The sequence below is a fragment of the Teleopsis dalmanni genome, chromosome X, assembly GCF_002237135.1.
Source record: "Teleopsis dalmanni isolate 2A chromosome X, ASM223713v2, whole genome shotgun sequence".
Classification (NCBI taxonomy): Eukaryota; Metazoa; Arthropoda; class Insecta; order Diptera; family Diopsidae; genus Teleopsis; species Teleopsis dalmanni.
The window spans coordinates 99,300,243-99,314,818 of record NC_051848.1 but is presented as its reverse complement, the minus strand read 5'-3'; the positions used below and the strand labels follow the sequence as shown (position 1 = coordinate 99,314,818).

The window sequence follows — 14,576 nt, the reverse complement described above, 5'->3', positions numbered from 1 at the left end:
TATTTGATTAGAAAAAAAATTTCTTGGCTTTAAAATTCAATCCATCCGATGAAGAATAATGTAGGAGATGCAATTTCAAACTCACCAGTGATGAAATAATGAGTATACTAGTATTAATTCAGTTACGATTAACTCTAACCACAACAAAGCAATATTATTGTCTATTAACAAACTAGTCAATTTACCAGTTCCAGAACTCTAAAATCGAACACGTATAAAGTAGGTTACGAAGAACCTAGTATTATAGACTGTCAAACTAGTAAAAAATTTACAATGATTTTAATGTAATAGCAATACTACACGATTAAGTGATTACGAGTACGAAGTTTAAAATTAATCTTTATAATCTTTACATATATTGCGTGAAAAGGGCACATTAACTACCGACGACATTGATGTGGAATGTAGAACAATATGAAGTCAAGAACTCTCTAGATATCTGAAGAAAAACTAAAATCAGATTGAGGTTTTAAAATATGTTAATCACAACAAGAAGAAGGTTTATTTAAGGATAAATAATAAATCATTTAGATCGAAAAGAATAATTATATAGTAATCAAAGTAGACATAAATTTAAAGAAACTGACTAGTAAAATTAAAAAATAAAAATTTTTGTTTTTTCTAAAAATTCTAGCGTTAACTTCAAAATTTCTTGTTGTATCAATCTTGGTCGTATTGGACACTAGGACACTTGGACATTAAAATGTAGCATCCAAATAATTATAACAATTAAGTTTGTTATATATATTATATTTCTGTTGATTTGAACACATCTCACATCATCACAAATTTTAAAAATAAGGTGAGTAGGAAATTATTTCAGAGTTGCGTGGTTAGTTGCGTACTCAATACGAGTACAACGGTTTAAATATATATATCAGATTTTTTATTATCAAAATCTATATCCACTTCTTTTTAAACTTTTTTCAAGGAGGCACCATTCTATCCATCCGTGCCAAAAGAATAGGAAAACTATACCTCAATTTTAAACCATATATAAACTTTCATATAAACTAAGTTAAGAAAGAGGTGAGTGAGATTATTAGATTATCTTACACAAATTAATTCCAAAGATTTCATTAAATTATAATAGCATTTCGATTTAAGATTCTTTCTCTATAAAATTTCTTTACACTGGATAAAAATTTCCACATATTAAAATGGAGTGAAGTTAAGGATACGTGTTGTTTCAATCATTTATTATAATATTAGAAAGACTAACTAAAACGAAAATTATTAGAACTATTATGCTTTTAACCTTATCAAAATCTATATCCACTTCTTTTTAAACTTTTTTCAAGGAGGCACCATTCTATCCATCCGTGCCAAAAGAATAGGAAAACTATACCTCAATTTTAAACCATATATAAACTTTCATATAAACTAAGTTAAGAAAGAGGTGAGTGAGATTATTAGATTATCTTACACAAATTAATTCCAAAGATTTCATTAAATTATAATAGCATTTCGATTTAAGATTCTTTCTCTATAAAATTTCTTTACACTGGATAAAAATTTCCACATATTAAAATGGAGTGAAGTTAAGGATACGTGTTGTTTCATTATACACTACTATAGATAATGATTCCTTCGACTTCGTAAATTTTTATAATACACATTTCATTTATAAAAATCTTACTATATATCCTTATCTTATGCAAGTTGCTTTGGTTAACAGTACTATATTAATGTATAATATTAATTATTTAATAAAAGACCAGGTAGGTGAAAATTCAATTAATTATTATTTATTATATATCTTTAATTCAATGAAATCGTAGACTTTTTTTGAAGAGAGTTTCTCTTTTGGTTATCAACGGATATAATGAATGATTGACTGGTGGAAGGAAGCACATACAATATTTAAAAGCAATTACAATGAAAGCATATACCTATATACATGTATATATACATGTGTGAAAATTTATAGTACAAATCTATAATGAAAGTGAGTAGTACATATATGGTATATCGAAATCTTCATATTATGCATATGATTTCTTTTGTATTCCCTAGAAATAACCCCAAAAGAATTACTTTAATTAAAACTCTCAAGTGGATCAAAGTAAATCTGTTGAAATCAATTAAGCATATCACTTAAGATATGTGTAAGAAAATATTAATATATCTGATTTGATGAAAAATTATATTATAACTTATGAATTTCAGATACCTGATGATTTTACAGGATTTATTTAAGCGATCTTTTATGGGATCATTACTTAATTTGTGTTAATTAACTAATTAATATTAGTTTCATTTGATCATGATAAAAACTTTCTGAAAAATAAATTTAAAATAGATATACGTATATTTGTCAATTGTTTTACTTTGATTTTTATAATATGGTGGTTATCCCGTATAGATTTGCATTTTTAGGTCCTGATATTGCTAATTTGAGAAGACACTTGTTTTGGATTCTGCGACACCAAAAATTGTATGCTTTTCTGATACCATGATATTTACTATATTATAGTTGTCTACTGTTTTTATAAATATTTGATTAGAAAAAAAATTTCTTGGCTTTAAAATTCAATCCATCCGATGAAGAATAATGTAGGAGATGCAATTTCAAACTCACCAGTGATGAAATAATGAGTATACTAGTATTAATTCAGTTACGATTAACTCTAACCACAACAAAGCAATATTATTGTCTATTAACAAACTAGTCAATTTACCAGTTCCAGAACTCTAAAATCGAACACGTATAAAGTAGGTTACGAAGAACCTAGTATTATAGACTGTCAAACTAGTAAAAAATTTACATTGATTTTAATGTAATAGCAATACTACACGATTAAGTGATTACGAGTATGAAGTTTAAAATAAAGCTTTATAATCTTTACATATATTGCGTGAAAAGGGCACATTAACTACTGACGACATTGATGTGGAATGTAGAACAATATGAAGTCAAGAACTCTCTAGATATCTGAAGAAAAACTAAAATCAGATTGAGGTTTTAAAATATGTTAATCACAACAAGAAGAAGGTTTATTTAAGGATAAATAATAAATCATTTAGATCGAAAAGAATAATTATATAGTAATCAAAGTAGACATAAATTTAAAGAAACTGACTAGTAAAATTAAAAAATAAAAATTTTTGTTTTTTCTAAAAATTCTAGCGTTAACTTCAAAATTTCTTGTTGTATCAATCTTGGTCGTATTGGACACTAGGACACTTGGACATTAAAATGTAGCATCCAAATAATTATAACAATTAAGTTTGTTATATATATTATATTTCTGTTGATTTGAACACATCTCACATCATCACAAATTTTAAAAATAAGGTGAGTAGGAAATTATTTCAGAGTTGCGTGGTTAGTTGCGTACTCAATACGAGTACAACGGTTTAAATATATATATCAGATTTTTTATTATCAAAATCTATATCCACTTCTTTTTAAACTTTTTTCAAGGAGGCACCATTCTATCCATCCGTGCCAAAAGAATAGGAAAACTATACCTCAATTTTAAACCATATATAAACTTTCATATAAACTAAGTTAAGAAAGAGGTGAGTGAGATTATTAGATTATCTTACACAAATTAATTCCAAAGATTTCATTAAATTATAATAGCATTTCGATTTAAGATTCTTTCTCTATAAAATTTCTTTACACTGGATAAAAATTTCCACATATTAAAATGGAGTGAAGTTAAGGATACGTGTTGTTTCATTATACACTACTATAGATAATGATTCCTTCGACTTCGTAAATTTTTATAATACACATTTCATTTATAAAAATCTTACTATATATCCTTATCTTATGCAAGTTGCTTTGGTTAACAGTACTATATTAATGTATAATATTAATTATTTAATAAAAGACCAGGTAGGTGAAAATTCAATTAATTATTATTTATTATATATCTTTAATTCAATGAAATCGTAGACTTTTTTTGAAGAGAGTTTCTCTTTTGGTTATCAACGGATATAATGAATGATTGACTGGTGGAAGGAAGCACATACAATATTTAAAAGCAATTACAATGAAAGCATATACCTATATACATGTATATATACATGTGTGAAAATTTATAGTACAAATCTATAATGAAAGTGAGTAGTACATATATGGTATATCGAAATCTTCATATTATGCATATGATTTCTTTTGTATTCCCTAGAAATAACCCCAAAAGAATTACTTTAATTAAAACTCTCAAGTGGATCAAAGTAAATCTGTTGAAATCAATTAAGCATATCACTTAAGATATGTGTAAGAAAATATTAATATATCTGATTTGATGAAAAATTATATTATAACTTATGAATTTCAGATACCTGATGATTTTACAGGATTTATTTAAGCGATCTTTTATGGGATCATTACTTAATTTGTGTTAATTAACTAATTAATATTAGTTTCATTTGATCATGATAAAAACTTTCTGAAAAATAAATTTAAAATAGATATACGTATATTTGTCAATTGTTTTACTTTGATTTTTATAATATGGTGGTTATCCCGTATAGATTTGCATTTTTAGGTCCTGATATTGCTAATTTGAGAAGACACTTGTTTTGGATTCTGCGACACCAAAAATTGTATGCTTTTCTGATACCATGATATTTACTATATTATAGTTGTCTACTGTTTTTATAAATATTTGATTAGAAAAAAAATTTCTTGGCCTTAAAATTCAATCCATCCGATGAAGAATAATGTAGGAGATGCAATTTCAAACTCACCAGTGATGAAATAATGAGTATACTAGTATTAATTCAGTTACGATTAACTCTAACCACAACAAAGCAATATTATTGTCTATTAACAAACTAGTCAATTTACCAGTTCCAGAACTCTAAAATCGAACACGTATAAAGTAGGTTACGAAGAACCTAGTATTATAGACTGTCAAACTAGTAAAAAATTTACATTGATTTTAATGTAATAGCAATACTACACGATTAAGTGATTACGAGTATGAAGTTTAAAATAAAGCTTTATAATCTTTACATATATTGCGTGAAAAGGGCACATTAACTACTGACGACATTGATGTGGAATGTAGAACAATATGAAGTCAAGAACTCTCTAGATATCTGAAGAAAAACTAAAATCAGATTGAGGTTTTAAAATATGTTAATCACAACAAGAAGAAGGTTTATTTAAGGATAAATAATAAATCATTTAGATCGAAAAGAATAATTATATAGTAATCAAAGTAGACATAAATTTAAAGAAACTGACTAGTAAAATTAAAAAATAAAAATTTTTGTTTTTTCTAAAAATTCTAGCGTTAACTTCAAAATTTCTTGTTGTATCAATCTTGGTCGTATTGGACACTAGGACACTTGGACATTAAAATGTAGCATCCAAATAATTATAACAATTAAGTTTGTTATATATATTATATTTCTGTTGATTTGAACACATCTCACATCATCACAAATTTTAAAAATAAGGTGAGTAGGAAATTATTTCAGAGTTGCGTGGTTAGTTGCGTACTCAATACGAGTACAACGGTTTAAATATATATATCAGATTTTTTATTATCAAAATCTATATCCACTTCTTTTTAAACTTTTTTCAAGGAGGCACCATTCTATCCATCCGTGCCAAAAGAATAGGAAAACTATACCTCAATTTTAAACCATATATAAACTTTCATATAAACTAAGTTAAGAAAGAGGTGAGTGAGATTATTAGATTATCTTACACAAATTAATTCCAAAGATTTCATTAAATTATAATAGCATTTCGATTTAAGATTCTTTCTCTATAAAATTTCTTTACACTGGATAAAAATTTCCACATATTAAAATGGAGTGAAGTTAAGGATACGTGTTGTTTCATTATACACTACTATAGATAATGATTCCTTCGACTTCGTAAATTTTTATAATACACATTTCATTTATAAAAATCTTACTATATATCCTTATCTTATGCAAGTTGCTTTGGTTAACAGTACTATATTAATGTATAATATTAATTATTTAATAAAAGACCAGGTAGGTGAAAATTCAATTAATTATTATTTATTATATATCTTTAATTCAATGAAATCGTAGACTTTTTTTGAAGAGAGTTTCTCTTTTGGTTATCAACGGATATAATGAATGATTGACTGGTGGAAGGAAGCACATACAATATTTAAAAGCAATTACAATGAAAGCATATACCTATATACATGTATATATACATGTGTGAAAATTTATAGTACAAATCTATAATGAAAGTGAGTAGTACATATATGGTATATCGAAATCTTCATATTATGCATATGATTTCTTTTGTATTCCCTAGAAATAACCCCAAAAGAATTACTTTAATTAAAACTCTCAAGTGGATCAAAGTAAATCTGTTGAAATCAATTAAGCATATCACTTAAGATATGTGTAAGAAAATATTAATATATCTGATTTGATGAAAAATTATATTATAACTTATGAATTTCAGATACCTGATGATTTTACAGGATTTATTTAAGCGATCTTTTATGGGATCATTACTTAATTTGTGTTAATTAACTAATTAATATTAGTTTCATTTGATCATGATAAAAACTTTCTGAAAAATAAATTTAAAATAGATATACGTATATTTGTCAATTGTTTTACTTTGATTTTTATAATATGGTGGTTATCCCGTATAGATTTGCATTTTTAGGTCCTGATATTGCTAATTTGAGAAGACACTTGTTTTGGATTCTGCGACACCAAAAATTGTATGCTTTTCTGATACCATGATATTTACTATATTATAGTTGTCTACTGTTTTTATAAATATTTGATTAGAAAAAAAATTTCTTGGCCTTAAAATTCAATCCATCCGATGAAGAATAATGTAGGAGATGCAATTTCAAACTCACCAGTGATGAAATAATGAGTATACTAGTATTAATTCAGTTACGATTAACTCTAACCACAACAAAGCAATATTATTGTCTATTAACAAACTAGTCAATTTACCAGTTCCAGAACTCTAAAATCGAACACGTATAAAGTAGGTTACGAAGAACCTAGTATTATAGACTGTCAAACTAGTAAAAAATTTACATTGATTTTAATGTAATAGCAATACTACACGATTAAGTGATTACGAGTATGAAGTTTAAAATAAAGCTTTATAATCTTTACATATATTGCGTGAAAAGGGCACATTAACTACTGACGACATTGATGTGGAATGTAGAACAATATGAAGTCAAGAACTCTCTAGATATCTGAAGAAAAACTAAAATCAGATTGAGGTTTTAAAATATGTTAATCACAACAAGAAGAAGGTTTATTTAAGGATAAATAATAAATCATTTAGATCGAAAAGAATAATTATATAGTAATCAAAGTAGACATAAATTTAAAGAAACTGACTAGTAAAATTAAAAAATAAAAATTTTTGTTTTTTCTAAAAATTCTAGCGTTAACTTCAAAATTTCTTGTTGTATCAATCTTGGTCGTATTGGACACTAGGACACTTGGACATTAAAATGTAGCATCCAAATAATTATAACAATTAAGTTTGTTATATATATTATATTTCTGTTGATTTGAACACATCTCACATCATCACAAATTTTAAAAATAAGGTGAGTAGGAAATTATTTCAGAGTTGCGTGGTTAGTTGCGTACTCAATACGAGTACAACGGTTTAAATATATATATCAGATTTTTTATTATCAAAATCTATATCCACTTCTTTTTAAACTTTTTTCAAGGAGGCACCATTCTATCCATCCGTGCCAAAAGAATAGGAAAACTATACCTCAATTTTAAACCATATATAAACTTTCATATAAACTAAGTTAAGAAAGAGGTGAGTGAGATTATTAGATTATCTTACACAAATTAATTCCAAAGATTTCATTAAATTATAATAGCATTTCGATTTAAGATTCTTTCTCTATAAAATTTCTTTACACTGGATAAAAATTTCCACATATTATTAAAATGGAGTGAAGTTAAGGATACGTGTTGTTTCATCATTTATTATAATATTAGAAAGATTAACTAAAACGAAAACTATTAGAACTATTATGCTTTTAACCTTATCAAAATCTTATATCCACTTCTTTTTAAACTTTTTTCAAGGAGGCACCATCCAATCCATCCGTGGCAAAAAAATATGTTAGGAAAACTATGTCTCAATTTTAAACCATATATAAACTTTCATATAAACTAAGTTAAGAAAGAGGTGAGTGAGATTATTAGATTATCTTACACAAATTAATTCCAAAGATTTCATTAAATTATAATAGCATTTCGATTTAAGATTCTTTCTCTATAAAATTTCTTTACACTGGATAAAAATTTCCACATATTAAAATGGAGTGAAGTTAAGGATACGTGTTGTTTCATTATACACTACTATAGATAATGATTCCTTCGACTTCGTAAATTTTTATAATACACATTTCATTTATAAAAATCTTACTATATATCCTTATCTTATGCAAGTTGCTTTGGTTAACAGTACTATATTAATGTATAATATTAATTATTTAATAAAAGACCAGGTAGGTGAAAATTCAATTAATTATTATTTATTATATATCTTTAATTCAATGAAATCGTAGACTTTTTTTGAAGAGAGTTTCTCTTTTGGTTATCAACGGATATAATGAATGATTGACTGGTGGAAGGAAGCACATACAATATTTAAAAGCAATTACAATGAAAGCATATAAAAAAATTTATAGTACAAATCTATAATGAAAGTGAGTAGTACATATATGGTATATCGAAATCTTCATATTATGCATATGATTTCTTTTGTATTCCCTAGAAATAACCCCAAAAGAATTACTTTAATTAAAACTCTCAAGTGGATCAAAGTAAATCTGTTGAAATCAATTAAGCATATCACTTAAGATATGTGTAAGAAAATATTAATATATCTGATTTGATGAAAAATTATATTATAACTTATGAATTTCAGATACCTGATGATTTTACAGGATTTATTTAAGCGATCTTTTATGGGATCATTACTTAATTTGTGTTAATTAACTAATTAATATTAGTTTCATTTGATCATGATAAAAACTTTCTGAAAAATAAATTTAAAATAGATATACGTATATTTGTCAATTGTTTTACTTTGATTTTTATAATATGGTGGTTATCCCGTATAGATTTGCATTTTTAGGTCCTGATATTGCTAATTTGAGAAGACACTTGTTTTGGATTCTGCGACACCAAAAATTGTATGCTTTTCTGATACCATGATATTTACTATATTATAGTTGTCTACTGTTTTTATAAATATTTGATTAGAAAAAAAATTTCTTGGCCTTAAAATTCAATCCATCCGATGAAGAATAATGTAGGAGATGCAATTTCAAACTCACCAGTGATGAAATAATGAGTATACTAGTATTAATTCAGTTACGATTAACTCTAACCACAACAAAGCAATATTATTGTCTATTAACAAACTAGTCAATTTACCAGTTCCAGAACTCTAAAATCGAACACGTATAAAGTAGGTTACGAAGAACCTAGTATTATAGACTGTCAAACTAGTAAAAAATTTACATTGATTTTAATGTAATAGCAATACTACACGATTAAGTGATTACGAGTATGAAGTTTAAAATAAAGCTTTATAATCTTTACATATATTGCGTGAAAAGGGCACATTAACTACTGACGACATTGATGTGGAATGTAGAACAATATGAAGTCAAGAACTCTCTAGATATCTGAAGAAAAACTCAAATCAGATTGAGGTTTTAAAATATGTTAATCACAACAAGAAGAAGGTTTAATTAAGGATAAATAATAAATCATTTAGATCGAAAAGAATAATTATATAGTAATCAAAGTAGACATAAATTTAAAGAAACTGACTAGTAAAATTAAAAAATAAAAATTTTTGTTTTTTCTAAAAATTCTAGCGTTAACTTCAAAATTTCTTGTTGTATCAATCTTGGTCGTATTGGACACTAGGACACTTGGACATTAAAATGTAGCATCCAAATAATTATAACAATTAAGTTTGTTATATATATTATATTTCTGTTGATTTGAACACATCTCACATCATCACAAATTTTAAAAATAAGGTGAGTAGGAAATTATTTCAGAGTTGCGTGGTTAGTTGCGTACTCAATACGAGTACAACGGTTTAAATATATATATCAGATTTTTTATTATCAAAATCTATATCCACTTCTTTTTAAACTTTTTTCAAGGAGGCACCATTCTATCCATCCGTGCCAAAAGAATAGGAAAACTATACCTCAATTTTAAACCATACATAAACTTTCATATAAACTAAGTTAAGAAAGAGGTGAGTGAGATTATTAGATTATCTTACACAAATTAATTCCAAAGATTTCATTAAATTATAATAGCATTTCGATTTAAGATTCTTTCTCTATAAAATTTCTTTACACTGGATAAAAATTTCCACATATTATTAAAATGGAGTGAAGTTAAGGATACGTGTTGTTTCATCATTTATTATAATATTAGAAAGATTAACTAAAACGAAAACTATTAGAACTATTATGCTTTTAACCTTATCAAAATCTTATATCCACTTCTTTTTAAACTTTTTTCAAGGAGGCACCATCCAATCCATCCGTGGCAAAAAAATATGTTAGGAAAACTATGTCTCAATTTTAAACCATATATAAACTTTCATATAAACTAAGTTAAGAAAGAGGTGAGTGAGATTATTAGATTATCTTACACAAATTAATTCCAAAGATTTCATTAAATTATAATAGCATTTCGATTTAAGATTCTTTCTCTATAAAATTTCTTTACACTGGATAAAAATTTCCACATATTAAAATGGAGTGAAGTTAAGGATACGTGTTGTTTCATTATACACTACTATAGATAATGATTCCTTCGACTTCGTAAATTTTTATAATACACATTTCATTTATAAAAATCTTACTATATATCCTTATCTTATGCAAGTTGCTTTGGTTAACAGTACTATATTAATGTATAATATTAATTATTTAATAAAAGACCAGGTAGGTGAAAATTCAATTAATTATTATTTATTATATATCTTTAATTCAATGAAATCGTAGACTTTTTTTGAAGAGAGTTTCTCTTTTGGTTATCAACGGATATAATGAATGATTGACTGGTGGAAGGAAGCACATACAATATTTAAAAGCAATTACAATGAAAGCATATACCTATATACATGTATATATACATGTGTGAAAATTTATAGTACAAATCTATAATGAAAGTGAGTAGTACATATATGGTATATCGAAATCTTCATATTATGCATATGATTTCTTTTGTATTCCCTAGAAATAACCCCAAAAGAATTACTTTAATTAAAACTCTCAAGTGGATCAAAGTAAATCTGTTGAAATCAATTAAGCATATCACTTAAGATATGTGTAAGAAAATATTAATATATCTGATTTGATGAAAAATTATATTATAACTTATGAATTTCAGATACCTGATGATTTTACAGGATTTATTTAAGCGATCTTTTATGGGATCATTACTTAATTTGTGTTAATTAACTAATTAATATTAGTTTCATTTGATCATGATAAAAACTTTCTGAAAAATAAATTTAAAATAGATATACGTATATTTGTCAATTGTTTTACTTTGATTTTTATAATATGGTGGTTATCCCGTATAGATTTGCATTTTTAGGTCCTGATATTGCTAATTTGAGAAGACACTTGTTTTGGATTCTGCGACACCAAAAATTGTATGCTTTTCTGATACCATGATATTTACTATATTATAGTTGTCTACTGTTTTTATAAATATTTGATTAGAAAAAAAATTTCTTGGCTTTAAAATTCAATCCATCCGATGAAGAATAATGTAGGAGATGCAATTTCAAACTCACCAGTGATGAAATAATGAGTATACTAGTATTAATTCAGTTACGATTAACTCTAACCACAACAAAGCAATATTATTGTCTATTAACAAACTAGTCAATTTACCAGTTCCAGAACTCTAAAATCGAACACGTATAAAGTAGGTTACGAAGAACCTAGTATTATAGACTGTCAAACTAGTAAAAAATTTACATTGATTTTAATGTAATAGCAATACTACACGATTAAGTGATTACGAGTATGAAGTTTAAAATAAAGCTTTATAATCTTTACATATATTGCGTGAAAAGGGCACATTAACTACTGACGACATTGATGTGGAATGTAGAACAATATGAAGTCAAGAACTCTCTAGATATCTGAAGAAAAACTAAAATCAGATTGAGGTTTTAAAATATGTTAATCACAACAAGAAGAAGGTTTATTTAAGGATAAATAATAAATCATTTAGATCGAAAAGAATAATTATATAGTAATCAACAGTTAGACATTAAATTTAAAGAAACTGACTAGTAAACTTAAAAAATAAAAAATTTTTGGTTTTCTAAAAATTCTAGCGTTCAACTTCAAATTTCTGTGTATCATTCTTGGTCGTATTGGACACTAGGACACTTGGACATTAAAATGTAGCATCCAAAATAATTCTTAACAATTAAGTTTGTTTATATATTATATTTCTGTTGATTTGAACACATCTCACATTTTCATCACAAAAATTTTAAAAAATAAGGTTGAGTAGGAAATTATTTTCAGAGTTCGCTGTGGTAGTTGCGCTACTCAATACGAGTACAACGGTTTAAAATTATATATATCAGATTTTTTATTATCAAAATCTATATCCACTTCTTTTTAAACTTTTTTCAAGGAGGCACCATTCTATCCATCCGTGCCAAAAGAATAGGAAAACTATACCTCAATTTTAAACCATATATAAACTTTCATATAAACTAAGTTAAGAAAGAGGTGAGTGAGATTATTAGATTATCTTACACAAATTAATTCCAAAGATTTCATTAAATTATAATAGCATTTCGATTTAAGATTCTTTCTCTATAAAATTTCTTTACACTGGATAAAAATTTCCACATATTATTAAAATGGAGTGAAGTTAAGGATACGTGTTGTTTCATCATTTATTATAATATTAGAAAGACTAACTAAAACGAAAACTATTAGAACTATTATGCTTCTAACCTTATCAAAATCTTATATCCACTTCTTTTAAACTTTTTTCAAGGAGGCACCATCCAATCCATCCGTGGCAAAAGAATATGTTAGGAAAACTATATCTCAATTTTAAACCATATATAAACTTTCATATAAACTAAGTTAAGAAAGAGGTGAGTGAGATTATTAGATTATCTTACACAAATTAATTCCAAAGATTTCATTAAATTATAATAGCATTTCGATTTAAGATTCTTTCTCTATAAAATTTCTTTACACTGGATAAAAATTTCCACATATTAAAATGGAGTGAAGTTAAGGATACGTGTTGTTTCATTATACACTACTATAGATAATGATTCCTTCGACTTCGTAAATTTTTATAATACACATTTCATTTATAAAAATCTTACTATATATCCTTATCTTATGCAAGTTGCTTTGGTTAACAGTACTATATTAATGTATAATATTAATTATTTAATAAAAGACCAGGTAGGTGAAAATTCAATTAATTATTATTTATTATATATCTTTAATTCAATGAAATCGTAGACTTTTTTGAAGAGAGTTTCTCTTTTGGTTATCAACGGATATAATGAATGATTGACTGGTGGAAGGAAGCACATACAATATTTAAAAGCAATTACAATGAAAGCATATACCTATATACATGTATATATACATGTGTGAAAATTTATAGTACAAATCTATAATGAAAGTGAGTAGTACATATATGGTATATCGAAATCTTCATATTATGCATATGATTTCTTTTGTATTCCCTAGAAATAACCCCAAAAGAATTACTTTAATTAAAACTCTCAAGTGGATCAAAGTAAATCTGTTGAAATCAATTAAGCATATCACTTAAGATATGTGTAAGAAAATATTAATATATCTGATTTGATGAAAAATTATATTATAACTTATGAATTTCAGATACCTGATGATTTTACAGGATTTATTTAAGCGATCTTTTATGGGATCATTACTTAATTTGTGTTAATTAACTAATTAATATTAGTTTCATTTGATCATGATAAAAACTTTCTGAAAAATAAATTTAAAATAGATATACGTATATTTGTCAATTGTTTCACTTTGATTTTTATAATATGGTGGTTATCCCGTATAGATTTGCATTTTTAGGTCCTGATATTGCTAATTTGAGAAGAAACTTGTTTTGGATTCTGCGACATCAAAAATTGTATGCTTTTCTGATACCATGATATTTACTATATAATAGTTGTCTACTGTGTTTGTAAATATTTAATCTGAAAGAAAGTGTTATTGCTTTAATATTCAATCTATCCGATGAAGAGTAATGTAGGAGATGCAATTTCAAACTCACCAGTGATGAAATGATGAGTATACTAGTATTAATTTAGTTACGATTAACTCTAACCACAACAAAGCAATATTATTGTCTATTAACAAACTAGTCATTTTACCAGTTCCAGAACTCTAAAATCGAACACGTATAAAATAGGTTACGAAGAACCTAGTATTATAGACTGTCAAACTAGTAAAAAATTTACATTGATTTTAATGTAATAGCAATACTACACGATTAAGTGATTACGAGTATGAAGTTTA

The 14,576-nt window shown here is 25.8% G+C and overlaps 5 long non-coding RNA genes across 16 annotated transcripts; all 5 read left to right on the top strand.

The window, feature by feature from the left end:
* Nucleotides 1–600: 600 nt before the first annotated feature.
* On the top strand, nt 601–1,187 carry LOC119687499. The gene is made up of 3 exons (XR_005253189.1): nt 601–802; nt 932–1,029; nt 1,108–1,187. It is a non-coding gene; the product is annotated as an uncharacterized LOC119687499 (long non-coding RNA).
* A 44-nt stretch (nt 1,188–1,231) lies between these two features.
* Nucleotides 1,232–2,291, top strand: LOC119687498. The gene is made up of 5 exons (XR_005253188.1): nt 1,232–1,399; nt 1,478–1,721; nt 1,782–1,948; nt 2,017–2,108; nt 2,170–2,291. It is a non-coding gene; the product is annotated as an uncharacterized LOC119687498 (long non-coding RNA).
* An 805-nt stretch (nt 2,292–3,096) lies between these two features.
* Nucleotides 3,097–4,417, top strand: LOC119687497. The gene is made up of 6 exons (XR_005253187.1): nt 3,097–3,298; nt 3,428–3,525; nt 3,604–3,847; nt 3,908–4,074; nt 4,143–4,234; nt 4,296–4,417. It is a non-coding gene; the product is annotated as an uncharacterized LOC119687497 (long non-coding RNA).
* Nucleotides 4,418–5,221: 804 nt separating this feature from the next.
* Nucleotides 5,222–11,530, top strand: LOC119687496. 9 transcript variants are annotated; one of them, XR_005253182.1, is made up of 8 exons: nt 5,222–5,424; nt 5,554–5,651; nt 7,842–8,155; nt 10,334–10,633; nt 10,712–10,955; nt 11,016–11,182; nt 11,251–11,342; nt 11,404–11,530. It is a non-coding gene; the product is annotated as an uncharacterized LOC119687496 (long non-coding RNA). The 9 variants fall into 9 exon arrangements; XR_005253181.1 differs by having other exon boundaries at nt 5,223–5,424; nt 7,856–8,155; XR_005253186.1 differs by having other exon boundaries at nt 5,223–5,424; nt 8,053–8,155; nt 11,404–11,529.
* Nucleotides 11,531–12,395: 865 nt separating this feature from the next.
* On the top strand, nt 12,396–14,045 carry LOC119687500. 4 transcript variants are annotated; one of them, XR_005253193.1, is made up of 6 exons: nt 12,396–12,436; nt 13,048–13,150; nt 13,229–13,472; nt 13,533–13,698; nt 13,767–13,858; nt 13,920–14,044. It is a non-coding gene; the product is annotated as an uncharacterized LOC119687500 (long non-coding RNA). The 4 variants fall into 4 exon arrangements; XR_005253192.1 differs by lacking the exon at nt 12,396–12,436 and adding an exon at nt 12,648–12,773 and having other exon boundaries at nt 13,215–13,472; nt 13,920–14,045; XR_005253190.1 differs by lacking the exon at nt 12,396–12,436 and adding an exon at nt 12,648–12,773.
* Nucleotides 14,046–14,576: the final 531 nt, after the last annotated feature.